Here is a 14,404-nt window from a genome sequence, read left to right on the forward strand (position 1 = left end):
ATCAATCGACCCCGGTTTCTTTGGATGTCATATGAGTATGCGAGGAATAAAAGTGCCCGCTGTACTTGAGAGAACGAACCTTGAGTGAATCTATCAGAGAGTTGTGATTGCAACACACCTCTATGAGAACCCACCTTAAGAACGCTCTGCAAAAGCCTCGGAAACAATTTTGCTTTTGCATTTCATTGCTCATGTTTTGCACATTTATCTTTAGATGATTAAATTACTGTATATATGTTATTCTAAGTTCAAAGGAGTTTGTTCTTATTCACCGCTAATGAGATATATGAACTTCTGAGAAAAATAAGGAAACAAGACCGGCCCTTTTGTACTAAATAGAATAAGTTTGTGAGTACCTACACTGGAAAACTCTCACGAGGCTTTAAACTCGTCTACTAGGGAATTCCTAGTGGTTTAAGGCCTTGTTGCATATGGTCAACGCAATCGCACTCTACGAAACGAGATTAGTATAACTTATAATAAATCACTCATTTGTGATCTTAGTTTTTTCTCTCATCCTTGTTTGAGGACAAGCAAGATGCTATTTGGGGGTGGTGATCAGCTCCCTAATGTGCATTTTATTACCCGTATATTGTTGCATTATAGTTTTTCTTACACTTCACGAAATAAAGACAACTCATATCTTTTATTGCATTTTTCAGGTTATGGAGTATTTCATACCACTTATCATAAAAGTTACATCTTAACACCAAAAAGAGCCTTAATCACGCTTATTATGAAGACCAGAAGCTGCTATGGAAAAGTGCTGAAAACGTCAAAGTCAACAGTCAATGTCAAAAGTCAAAGCCTTTAAATAAGAATACCAGAGATTTAGGCCCTTATCTCAAAATATGATATTCTCCCAAAACCTACTGATAAGTACTCAAAACTGTGTTTTAAACCCCGTAGAGACATTACATTTGGGTTAATTATGTGTTCAATAAATGTAAATTAATTGTATTTTCATGTTTTCACAGGTTTCGACAGTCAACGATAAAATACACACAAAACCTGCATTTTAGCACGAAATACGGCCGAATAAAGCTTGGACTTGAAATCTTCAATATCAGCTCATTTAAAGCTCCAAACTGCCAACAAAGCTCATGGACTCAGAGAACCATGAAAAAAGTTGAAGAACAAACCTAAGCCCCTACGACGGACAAAGGAGTCATTTTCAGGTCAAGACTTGGTCAAATTGACCTAAAACAGTTCGAGAATCAGGAGAAAATTCAAATGGTAACATCTTTCGTCTCCTAACTCTGATTGAAGCATATGACCTATCAAAATGATCAGCGCAGAAAACTCTATGCAACCGTATATTGCTTTTACAAAATGGACGTATAGTTTTAAATCAGAGATAAAGCCAAGCACGTCACTATTTATCGAAGACGACGTAGATATTTTAGATTTTTTATTATTTAACTTTTTGTAAAGTCAAAAGTTGAATAGTTCTAAATAGTGTCAAATAGTGTTTAATAGTGTCAAATAGTTATTACTATTCCTTAAAGGTCAAAAAGTTGAATAGTGATCAAATCTCAGTCGTTGGATCAGATTTCTGAGATTCGATCACGACCGTCCATTCAACTATAAATGGAACGGTCTAGTTTTAGTTTTTCTCATGGAATGTTTAACATTCCATCAGTAGGAGTAAAGTTAGATTTACTACTTTCTAGTGTAATTTTACTGCTTTCTAGATTAATTTATTACTTTCTGTTTTAAATTCATTTACTGCTTTCATTTTTCAATTTCATTTTACTGCTTTATGATTTCAAATTCTTTTTTCAATCTCTAAATCAATTGGGAAATAGAAAAATCTCAAAATGCTTTCAAAATCAAATTAAACTTTCTCTTCTCCATTTCCTCACAAATTCACGTGATTAAATTAGTTTTGTTTATAAATAACATTTTGCAATTTCATTGAAATGTGAACGAAATGACAAACCTGGCCACTGTTTTACAAACAGATCACCTACCTTGGTCATGAATAAACCAAAAAGTAAAAGCTAAAGTGAAGTGTGAGGTGTCTCATTTGTAATGTGGAGAAGGGCAAATCTGTAAAAGGCAAAAGTGGGGGTATATAATCCAAAAGTAGGGGAGAGAGAAAGCATCCATTGTCTTAGAATCCAAACCAACTGGTTTGTTTAATTTCTTGTCTAGTTTTTTAATTCAAGTTTTACTTTATTGTTTGTTTTATTTCCTTTCAATCAATCTTATTTACTTGTTCTTATTTCAATATTCAATCTTGTTTACTTGTTCTTATTTCAATCTTCAACCAATCTTTCTTTCAATGTTTTCAATACCAACAACTAAAGCTTTCATGTTTTCATTAGCATAGAACCAATCTAATATATACCATGAGTCTACCTTTCTTTTTCACAACTCCCACACTCAAACTCTAAACAATTTAGGATGAACCTCACTTCTAAACAAACTCTTTTGAAGTATCCACCACCAAATACAACAACTTCAGTGGTATAATAGTATTTTGCAAAAACTAGACATTTCTTATATTAGATATAGTAGTATATTTTTCCTTTCTTAAAATTTTTTTTTGAAAAATACCAAAAATGTTTTTCTGTTTAGTATTAAAAGTCTTATTTTCTTTTTCTATGATGAATAAAATTTTTAAAAGTCCCATTATAGCAATATAGTAAGGATTCGTTCTTCGAACTTAGACTAATATACGTACAATAGTTTATGCATTTTTCATGAATGGCATGCATAAGCATTTGATTGTATATAGCAGTGAGTTTCCGAGACCAAGGTTAAAACAATTAAGTTCCATATCATGTGAGAATCTAGCCAAAAGCCTCATTTGAATGATTATTGAGTGATGACACAAAGGATGTCCGGATAGAAAGACCACACGTCCACTTGCTTGATCACCACGACATATCCAAGGAGAGAATATAGGCCCTTTTTGGATCGATGTAGCCAAATAAACGTTAAAACCACAAAAAAGATTGTTTTCCTCTAGTTACATTTTTTGAGCATTCACCAATTTCTAAAAGTCTTTTTATTCTTCACCATAAATCCCTAGCCCGTTACAACATACAATAAAAAGCTTACCCAGCTGACGAGTTGAGGATTGGATGGATATCAGAAAAAGTGAAGAGAATACCTTGTACAAAAACAGATCAGTTAGTTGCTTTGAAAAGAAAAGAAATATAAAAAAAGAAAGACCCATCAAAAACCAAAACTCCAAAAAAATCAAAGGAGTCAGAAATCGAATCTCCCAAAAGTTCAAAATCAAAAGGAGTTGATATCGAAATAAACAAAAGCAAGTAAAAGAAAATGGTTTGAGATGTATGAAAGGTGGTAGAGATTGGAGAAACTAAACTCCACCCCAAGATTCTTTCAATAGAAGAAATACAACTAATTTGATTTCTACAATTAATCCTAAACAACTAATTATAATTTTGATCCCTTGTATTGAATTATTATCTCTGATAACCAATTCCAAGCATGTGGAACTCCATTAACACCATAACTCTATGTATGCAATGAAATCCTTAACATTTCTATAAGTGAAAAAAAATCTATTTTGTTTCCAAACATAAAAATGCCATAAATCCTAATGAAATCAAACTAACTAAATTTATTACATCAAATTTCCTCTTGAGATTTCATTTTACTCTCCAATTGAGAGTGTTACCTCATTGTCATTGGAAGTTATACAACAACAAAGAAGTAATCATGAAAGAAGAATGAAAATGGAAGAAGAAAGAAGTTATCTTTATTACTAAAAGTTGAGAATTACATTAATGGAAGTTAGTCTTCCATTAAAGCTAAAACTAGAACATAACAACTAAAAATAATGAGCATTCAAATTTCTTCCCACACTTGAATTTAAAACAAAGAAAGTGGGGAATTGATCAGCTCCCAAATATGTGTTTTATTATCCTTATATTATTGCATTACAGCCCTTCTTACGTTTAATGAAAAGACAACTCATAGGTTTTATTGTCTTTTTCAGGTTACAGAGAAATTCATACCACTTATCATAAAAGTTGCGTCTTAGCACCAAAAAGAGCCTTAATCACGTTTATTATAAAGACCAGAAGTTACTATGAAAAAGTACTGAAAAAGTCAAAGTCAAAGGTCAAAGCCCTCAACTCAAAAAACCAGAGATGGAGGTCCTTAGCACTAAATATGACATTCTCCAAAACCTAAATTGATCAAGAAGAAATCAAAAAGCAAAACCATAAAGTAAAGGATGAGGTGTCTCAAATGTAATTGAGAAGGGCAAATCAGTCAAAAACATAAAGTAAGGGGTATATAAACTAAAAGTTAGGGAGAGAGAATACACCTAGACTTAATCTAGTGTCATGTAGGATTTAATTTCTAGTCTTTTAAATTTTCAAGTCATTTTACTTTATTGTTCTTCATTTCAATCTTGTTATTTTGCTTTATTATTTCAATCAATCAATCTTCTTTTGTTGTTCTTTTTTTGTTGTTCTTTGTTTCAATCTTTCATTTCAATCCTTTCTTTCAATGTTTTGTGTTATTCAACCATCTACAACTTAAGCTTTCAATGTTCTTCATAACTAGTAAATCAATATACAAGTCCTAAACTAAGAGTCTACCTTCCTTCTTCAACTCCCAACATTCAAACTCTAAACAATCTATGGTGAACCACATCAAAAACAAACTTTGTGATACTCCAAACTAGACTACTCCAGGAATCTCTACACATAACTGTCAAAGTTGCTTTTCTTATTTTCTTCCTTGATTTGTGCTCCATGTTTTGTGCAATAATTTGCTCCATATTTCATGGTCCATGTTTTGTGCTCCATGATTTGTGCTAATTTGTCTTTGACTTGCTTCATGGGCCTTGAGAATGGACAAGCCCAACAAACAAATCCAAAGTCCCAATAGGCTTTAGTTGGGCCTTGGTCAACTTCACATTGTTTTTCATATATTAATCCAAGTACTTGTCCAAGGAATATTAGAAACTTAAGTATGTGCATTTTAGTAAGTGTAATACTACATTTTTGACACATTTTAAAGTCTTTTAGGTAAATGTTTTCACTTTCCGAGTGAAAACAGGGAAGACATACTAATTTTTATTCAAGTTTGATGTTTTGTTTTGGCGTTTTTTCTCTGTGACTTGGTAAACAAAAATAGATATTAAAGCAAATTAAGATCGAGTTGTAATAGATGCCTGAAGTCCTTCACTCGGTGATCTGTAAAAAAAAAAAAAAAAAAGGTTAGTCTAAATATTTGGTAAGTAGCATGGGGACACTGACCATGTATTTGTGTTTTTAATTAAAACATGCAAAAACTTTTAAAATTTTATTGAATTAACTATGAACTCTCATATAGTTTTTAAGTTTGTTTATAGTTTATAGAACAGTTGCATTTTTTTTTTCCATGCAATCTAATTTAAATTGATCAACAATTCACTAAAACAACAACAACAACAACAACAACAACAACAACAACAGTAGCAGTTTGATTAAACTACTAAAACAATTAAACAAATAAGATAAATGATAAAATAAAGAAAATGGTGGTAATCTCACTTAATCTTATCGGTTTGTGCAGGAGTAGAGAGCTAGAGCGAGAGAAGAATATAGAGTACGCAGAACACACATAGCTACAATTTTTGCATTAATCATAGCTAATAGCAACCACCATTTTGAAATAGCAAATGAAATATCCACTGCAAACAAACAAATTAAGCATACTGGTTAATTTAGTTGATAGAGATCAAAAGCATGATAAACGATATGAAATTTAACTAATTCGATAAATGTTCACACTTAGGTGGACATTACTAAATATACAAAAATCACAAACTACTGCCTCTTTCACACATTCTATCAAAGGCGAAGTATGCTTAGTCTGATCTATTAATATATTAAAGTAATTTAAGTAGATAAAACAACTTGTATATTCCCCATTTATTCCTGGTAATCTTAACAAATAATTCACACCTATATAAGACAATTTCAAAATGAGTCGTTCATTGGAAAATTTGGATCAATCTCTATATTCAGCAAATTAAATAATGAAATTTATTAATTAAAATAAAAATCAATATGTACAACCAATTTCATGTAGAGAAGAAATTTTCATAACAAAGAAATTTAAAGCGGAAAAATCAAATAAGGAATGAAATGAAGTAAGGTTTTAGCATCAATTCCAAGCAAGCTAAGAATAACCGTATACCTTACATAAAAAAAATAGAGATAGTTGATCCAGCAAACAAAACAAAGAAAACAATAAAAAAAAAAACTTACCTTCTAAAAACCACTTCTTGGTGGTAGTCGTCCTCAAAGGTCAATGCTTTCTTCTCATAACCTTTCATTGGTTAAGAAGATGTGCTTATTTTCTAATCCATTATACAGTAACATATAGTAACCTTGAGAGGAGCCATGAAATTTAAAAAGTGCAAAGTGAGATTCAATACAAATTGATTGTACCTGTTGAAGAAAAGGCTTAGAGTGGCAGAGAGAACCGAGAGATTGATGGTGCGTAAAGAAGCTGGAGAGTTCGGGTTTGTCGAAGAAAAAACACCCTTTTAAGAGTTTTGTTATTTTGTGTTTTAAAATGGTGAAATTTCTAATATTTTTCCCTATATGTTTGAAATTGGCCAAAAATTTCATGTATTAGGGAGGTGTTTCTAATTATTAGAACTTCCTTTTTTTTTAGGAATCTCTAATATTGCTCGATTGGAAAATAGAATATGCGAGCTTATATAATATATATATATATATATATATATATATATATATATATATATATATATATATATATATATATATTATTATACAGGGCCGATTTTAGAAGTACATACTTATTTTAAGTTAAAATAAATACGTAAGTAAAACTTCACTTAGACAATGAATTAAAACGTAATATTTTGTAGATATGATATATTCACCATAAAGATCATCTCCACAAAATTTCAGCTCATTTAGAAATTTCTAACCTAGATAAATAATGCCTAGACCCCCATTCACCTTCTTTGCACATAGTTTTTCTTCATTGATTGGATGAATTTTCTTAGTCATTTTTGCTCCATCCCATATAGACTTTTTACAAAGTTGTTGAAGTTGATCAGTGACTGTTTTTGGTGAGATTAGAGTTCGAGCCCAATACTTTGAATATTTGGTTGGATTCCGAGTTAATAATAAGTTAGATGCTAAGTTGTTTAATTTTCTTTCGGTTTGATGTTTGTCGAAATATCAGGATGACTGTAATTTGGAGTTGTGCAGTTTAATCTTTAATCGTTAATCGGTAGCAACTCGCTCTAAGACCTTATAGTGATTAATTTTATTAATCGAAGATTAATTTTAATTTTAGTTTAATTTATTTAATTGTTTATAACTTAATTTCCCTTTTTTTCTAAAAAAAAATAAAGAAAATAGAAAATCAAAATCAAAGAGATGGGTCTGAATATGTAAAAAGCTTACAGCCAATACCCAGCCTATAGAATACTAGGTAGTAGTAGCCTAGTAGGTACACCACAGTTGAACTATATCAAAGTTCAAAATCATCATCACTTTATATCACTTACACCGCAATACCTCTTTGAGAAAGGCGATGTTAAGTCAAACTTGGAGAAAAACCACCAATAATTTGAACAGTGGAAGGAGTTGCAAGAAGACCTCTCTCAACATTTGTAACTAACAGTCTGATACTTGAGTTTTGGTCGAACACTCTGTCATATACTCATATCCAAGAAGTAGGTCCTCCGATTGCTTTTGAAGGGGCAAGGCGACAACACAGCCTTCATCAAAGATTACATGTTTCTTATTCTGTTTAGATTCCAATTGCAGTTTCTTCAAATCCTCCGTAAGATTGGAGAGTTCATTCTTAAGTGACCTTATCTCTTTCTGAAAATATGAACTTTTATCCTTGAGCTGAAGGAAGCAGAGCTGTTAAGCGACGATTATTTTTGGAAATCGGACGAAATCGCCCACTTTTTGGAACCCGCTCAACCCTTGATTTATTTGGGCAAATCGGATCGGTGAAGTAGCGCATAGTACTTACTCGGCGATTAAACTGCACATATTTAGAGGTTATTTATATTGGATTTATTATAAATTATCTTTTTCTGCAACTTTCTATTCTATTGCACTCGATGGTTACACATATTCCGTCTGAATATATCACTTAAAGCTTCGAGCTTGGTAGATACTAGGACTTTGATTGGTGATACAAACTACAAAGTAGGTGGCAATAATATTTCATATCATTCAAGAAACAAGAAACATGACCATCATTTGGTCTTATCCTTAATGCACATGTGTTTGGCCAAATGTAGACGATTATTGAAACTGGAACATGGATTTTTCGGCTATCTGTCTTAATTATTGGAAAAATACAATGCGGAATTTGAATTTGACGTACACACTTTTTTGTTTTTACTTGGTAAGAGAGTATATTAAAATTTACAACGAGTTATTACAAAAATTGTGTGGCCTGTTCCGTTCAAAGCTAAAATGGACACAAGAACATCACATAAAGTGATAGTCTAATACCAACATTACAATCAAGAAAAAAAGTGTGTATAGTTGCTAAAGTTGGTGCAACTCTCCAACTTAATGAGAGTCAAGTGTTTGAAGGGAAGCCACCATGGCTGCTAAGATGGGAATGTTAATTTCTGTATATGTCCCTACCATTATTTCTATATGTAAAATTAAGATCCCGAAATGTCAATATGATACTGTAACTTGAAAATTTGATTATAATGCAATGGCGATAAGTACAGGTTGCAATTACATTTCTCTAAATTAAACCATTTATACAATCTGGTACCAGAGAACTGTGTGATGATTTTTCTTAATCTAGAAACACAAGTATTTTGTTGATTATCAAAGAACAACTATAAGTATTAAATCGAGAAGAAGAAGAGATGTAGAAAATGATGAGTTAAACCACGTTCTTTAATGGTTGCCTACGTATCCTGTGAATAGGAATTCAACTCAAAGCGTAGTTTAACTATTCTATTTATAAGAATCGATGAGGTTTCTCAATTAGTGTTTAACTAGAAGACTATCTCTTGTCAAGTTTCATCTTGACGAATAGATGAGGTTTCCCACTTAGTAAAAACTAAGAGACCGTTTCTTGTTAAGTTTTATCTTGACTCTTCTAGAAGCCTCATGTTTCCCAAGTCAAATAGGTCTCTTTTATTGACTTAAACAACAGAAAAACATATTTAGGTTCGGAGTAGTAGTTAGAGCTCCAAGCCTAGCAGTTGAGTTCCAAATTTGGAGTTCATAGTTAGGAGTTGGTTATACGAACCTACTACTCTAACTAGTTTCAAAACCTCCGAACCTGCCCCGAACCTAGTAATGGAGTTCCGGATTTGGAGTTCATAGTTAGGAGTTGGTTATACGAACCTATTACTCAAACTAGTTCCAAAGCCCACGAACCTCCTCTTCTTGCCTCACTTCCGAACCTAGGAAGTAAGAGGATTTGGACTTGAAGTGTGTTCTGGTACTTTCTACCCACACCAAGACTATATCCGAGGCTTAAGAAGATGATACAACGTGTTACATATCTATTTGCTAAAATATGCACACACAGATGCCTCCTTTTTTTATGCATGGGTTGTGAATCAAACCCTTAAGGAAAAAGGCCAGGTAAAAATGTACGCGATGTCTTACGCCTTGATTTTCTCTGTGGAATGTATCGGCAAAATTTCGCATTACTTTAGTGCAAGGAATTGTAAATTCGGACCTACCATGACCACGCCCCCGAACCTTGTATACTAGGCCGAACCTAGTATATTAGGAGTTAGTTCAAGGAATCGAAATTTGTCAAGTCCGGACATCCCAAATATTATAATGATCCGGACTTGGACATTAGGAACTTGGTGGAACCCGAACCTGTTATGCTTTGTGATTACCCAGACCTAGAATACTAGCTCATGTAAGGACCGAACATGGTCAAATGGTCCGGACGAAGGTAGATTTCATCAAATCACCTTAACACGGAAGTGCAACCCGGAACTGGAAGTGAAACCCGGAACTGGGCCTTGCGAAATTGACCTGTTGAACATAACAAAAAGATACCCTTCGCTAACTTTGTGTAAACCCTTTCTTCTATCTTCTTCCTTCATCCTTTGAGTTTTGCCCAACGCGAATTCTCGCGAATTCTCTTGCTACCCCCACTCAAATAATTCGGATTTAATGGATGACTCAAATAATTCGAACATAAGAACTGAAGAAACTCTTCCAACAAGAGCAGTACAAGGCTCTCAAAGCCATTCTCAGTGGAAGATGAATCATAGTTAACAAACTCAAAGTTAGTTCTGAACAAGCTAGGCAGTGCATCAGCACAGGAAGCAACAGCTTGCAATAACTCAAAACCACACTCATCCATCCGGAGTTGAGTCATCCGGAAGAGAGAATAAAGGAAATTCTTTATCCGGAAGAGAGAACACGTCCTTCCTTGAGTTCTTTTCCTGTATCTATTTGGATAGCTCCTTTGTAAACACTTTGAATTCTTTTCCTGTATCTATTTGGATATCTCCTTTGTAAACACTATATAGGTCCCTTGCTAGCTGCCATTACTACCTTAGATCCACAGTTTCCCCCATTGACAATTTCTTTAGAAGCAAACTCAATAAATTTGAGTTTGGTTGCTTAGAAGACCGCCAGACACAAGGTGTTGAACCTATTCTTTCTTTGATTGATTGAGAGTTTGAGTCCAAAGTGTGCTAAGGTTTGTGTAGAAGAACTTGAAGTTTTGGGTGTCAAGGTGTCAACAGCCACGTTTTTCTTTCTAAAGTTGCACAGGCAATTCCGGCTTTGCTACCACCACTTCCAGTTCCGAATATATCCTTTTGACCGTGCACTCTTAATCAACTTTCAATGTCTCACCCATCAGCTTCGGGTCCTTTAAATAGCAAGGCAGTTTCGATTGATCTTGGGCAATGCCGTTTTCAGTTCAATTGCTATAGCGGTTCGGGTTATAAAGTAATTACCGATGTTTCTCTTTTCGACCACGAAAACTAAAATCCCACTTTTTTTGGAATATTATCCCATTCGGTGATATTTCGGATTTGGGAAAGATCCGTAACACATTTGCAATTCCAAAAGAAATCAAAATTGAATATCCATGGACTACCGACCTTGGAACCGATGAAAGTCCCTTGATATTCCTTGGACTGCTGAAAGCTGGACTCCGACTCCCTTTGCCTTCGTTTATGGAAGATTCCCTCGAGTACTTCCAAGTCTCGATCAACAGAGAATTGCCTTGGTTTGTTCGCAATGTCACATACATGCACATATTGGGCCGAAAACACAATATATTGGTGACTTGCGGAGTGATATCATACTTCTATAAACTGATGATACTAAATAATGGGTGACTCTCTCTCGCTAAACAAGGAGTTGTGTCATATTATATCATGACTAATGGCTAAATATGCTATCCGTGTATGGCGGTGGTGATGATACTAAATAATCGAAAAGAGGATCCGGTCGGGCTTTTCTTTGTCAAAGGAGAGAGTGAACGTGGGACTCCGTCTCTAACCATCGTGGAACTAGACACTTATTGCACTCCCAAACTCCGAAATGCCCTACATCCATAGTTCCGGACCATTATTAATCTCATAGTATCCGACTATGTTACCAATGGAGTTGCAAGCTTTGGATTGGGTATATGGGTGGGAAGGCTAAAAACAAGGGAGGCCTTTATGGCAAAGAATGTCCTTGGTCTTATTTCCAAGTCAAATTCTAACATAAAAAAGGGAGCTCCAAAAATATCAAATAAACCTCCTCCCGAGGTTGTTAGGTTTGTGAAGGTGAGTAAGGCTATAAATAAAAAACATACCGAACGAGGAATTGGGCAAGCTTCCAACGCTATCATTCTCAATGAAGATGAAAATCCCATTAGAACTGAAAGTCTAGAGTGCGTTCAATCCTCAGGAATCAAGAGTACAGTGGAAACACCGAACCTTTAACTTTCTGTTTATGATACAAATAAGTCAAATGTTGAAGTGGGTGGTGACACTATGGGGGTAGATAGTAATGTCGAGTTCCCTTTGACTGATATTGAGAATGTGGACTTCATGCAATCCGATCCGGAATTGATAACGAACCTCGAAAATGTGTAGCAAACTTGCTCTGCCAGTATTGTATCTGACAATAACCGTGTTCCATCCATTGAGTCAAATAAAAGGAAATCTCCTTCTCCAATTTCCCAAGATGAGGACATTCGCTTAAGGAAAAAGAGTAAATCGACATCTTTGAACTCTAAACTTACTCCAAACCCATTTGTTCTAGTTCCTAGAGTGCTTGGATTACCAGAGTGCCCCTTGATTACTGACCAAGATACGCTTAAGGACCCTGGAGTTGCTTTGGGATTGGTTGAATCTATGAGGCTTCCCAAAGAGAAAGCAAAACATAAAAGAGTACTTTTTTATGAACGGGGCTGGAACGAATGTGTCGACATATGTTGAAGGTAACCATTTTGTACTTCAATTCCTTACATCGTTTCCGGTTGTCTTTTTGTTTATATACACTAGCTACTGATACATAAATTGTAATTCTTTTAGCACTGCAAGCTAGCATGGATGCGTCCACGACTTATGCTATGTTGCGTAAGAATTAGGATGTGGATAAATTTACAAGAGAGAAAGGTGACTTGACGAAGCAACTCCTTATATCCAACCAAAAGATTAAAAGATTAGAAGGTGATTATGATATAAGCAAGAGTAAGAATGAAAGCCTAGCTGATGAGATTGAGCAGGTCAGAGCCGTTCAGAGAGATGTTAGAAAGACCAGAGAGAAGAACAGGAATCTTGAAAGAGACCTTGAATTCACCAAACTTGAGCACCAAGAAGTTCTTAAAGTAAAAAACAACTTAGTCGAACGAGCTTCCCACTTTGACGGCTGTCGTGAGGCATGACAAGCTAATCGAAACCGTTTGAATGGTGAGTTTGCAACGTTGAAGAATCAGAAGATGTATTATGAGGATAAGGCCACGACTTTACAAAAAGAACTGGACCCTTTAAAATCCGAGCTATCCGAAGTTAACAAAAATGCCGCGTTGACAAAACTAGAGTTGATAAACTCTCAGTTGATAATAAGGGAGTTGGGAGAATCACTAAGCAAAGCTAATGCAGAGCTTGAGCTACTGAGAGATCAACTTGCATCTCCTTCCAATTCCTTGCTTGCCCCAGTTCCGATTCTCGAAGCTCCTGAAAGGAGTGTAAAGGAGGTGAACGAATTCTACACCGAGCTAGTTGATGTGGTCAGTTCTGAAGCATACAATAATGGTATCTCCACCGCTTGTCGCATGCTTGACATTCTTGAACCAGAGTACGACAAGCGATATGGTGAGAAACTCGATAAAGCTTGGGCATCTGGAACCCTCCCTCACGATGATGACGTCCTGTATCTCGATCTTGAGATTGATGTTGACAAACTTCAAGAGAAGTTAGAGGATGATTTGGCCTCACAAAAGTATCAACAAGGTTCCGAAGGGGAAGGTTTGGAAGTAGCTTCTGAAGAAGACCATGATGCAGATGTGCATGAGGTAGAGAAATTGACTGATAACTCGCCTGTAGCTCCTGAAGAAACCTGATTCTGTCCCGGTAAGTAAATCCTTAAAATGCTATTAAGTTGCAATTTACTTATCTATTAGCAATTGACTTTTGATTAGCTATACTTGAGTGTTTATTTTTAGTTAAACTTTGCTAAATTTGTTTCAAAATAATCAAGTATGCGTGCTATGAGATTTCTTAACTCCTCTAATGTCCCCGAGGTTATCTGGGACAATAAAGAAAGGTCATATAGGAAAGTAGGGTATGCCCTTGTATCAGTTCCTGTAAAGACCGTAATGTCGACAAAGCTAATGCATAAATCGACACTTATAAACAAAAGGCATTAGAATTGCGCTTAGCTAGATAAAATCCAAGCTAAGTGTAAACTTTCTTAAGCACACACATGGAACAACATATGAGATCTTTCACTCATTATCCAAAGAAAGCTTTCTTAAGGTTCTGATACAAGTTTGGCCAACATATGGGATCTTGCACCCAACATCCAAAAAGTATCCCAGCATAAAAATAATAAATTAAAAGAAACAACACTCTGAAAAGAGAAAGATAATTTTTATTAAAAATACTTGCGGAAATTCGCAGTGTTCCATGGGTAACACTCTAACAAAGAGAAAGATAACTACTATTGAAAATACTTGCGCAAGTTTGCAGTATTCCAAGGTTTAACAAAAACTTCACCATCCATGGATTTAAGATAGTAACTACCATTGCCAACTATTCTATCGACGATATACGGACCTTCCCAATTAGCTCCTAACTTCTTAGGCGCAGGGTCCATACGGAGGACCAAATCCCCTTCCTTGAAAGATCAAGGTCGTACCCTTTTATCAAAAGACCTTTTCAGCTGGTGCTGATAAGATGCCAGTCGTAAGGCTGCAT

At 34.8% G+C, this 14,404-nt stretch overlaps 1 long non-coding RNA gene across 1 annotated transcript; it reads right to left on the reverse strand.

Annotated features, from left to right (window-relative positions):
* Positions 1-4,854: 4,854 nt before the first annotated feature.
* LOC147481647 (uncharacterized) lies at positions 4,855-6,538 on the reverse strand. Its single transcript, XR_015203672.1, has 4 exons — positions 6,429-6,538; positions 6,246-6,306; positions 5,526-5,665; positions 4,855-5,186 (listed from the first exon to the last, which is right to left on the reverse strand). It is a non-coding gene; the product is annotated as an uncharacterized LOC147481647 (long non-coding RNA).
* Between the last annotated feature and the right edge of the window lie 7,866 nt (positions 6,539-14,404).

This window comes from Coptis chinensis, chromosome 8 (assembly GCF_015680905.1).
Source record: "Coptis chinensis isolate HL-2020 chromosome 8, ASM1568090v1, whole genome shotgun sequence".
In the NCBI taxonomy this organism is placed as follows: domain Eukaryota; kingdom Viridiplantae; phylum Streptophyta; class Magnoliopsida; order Ranunculales; family Ranunculaceae; genus Coptis; species Coptis chinensis.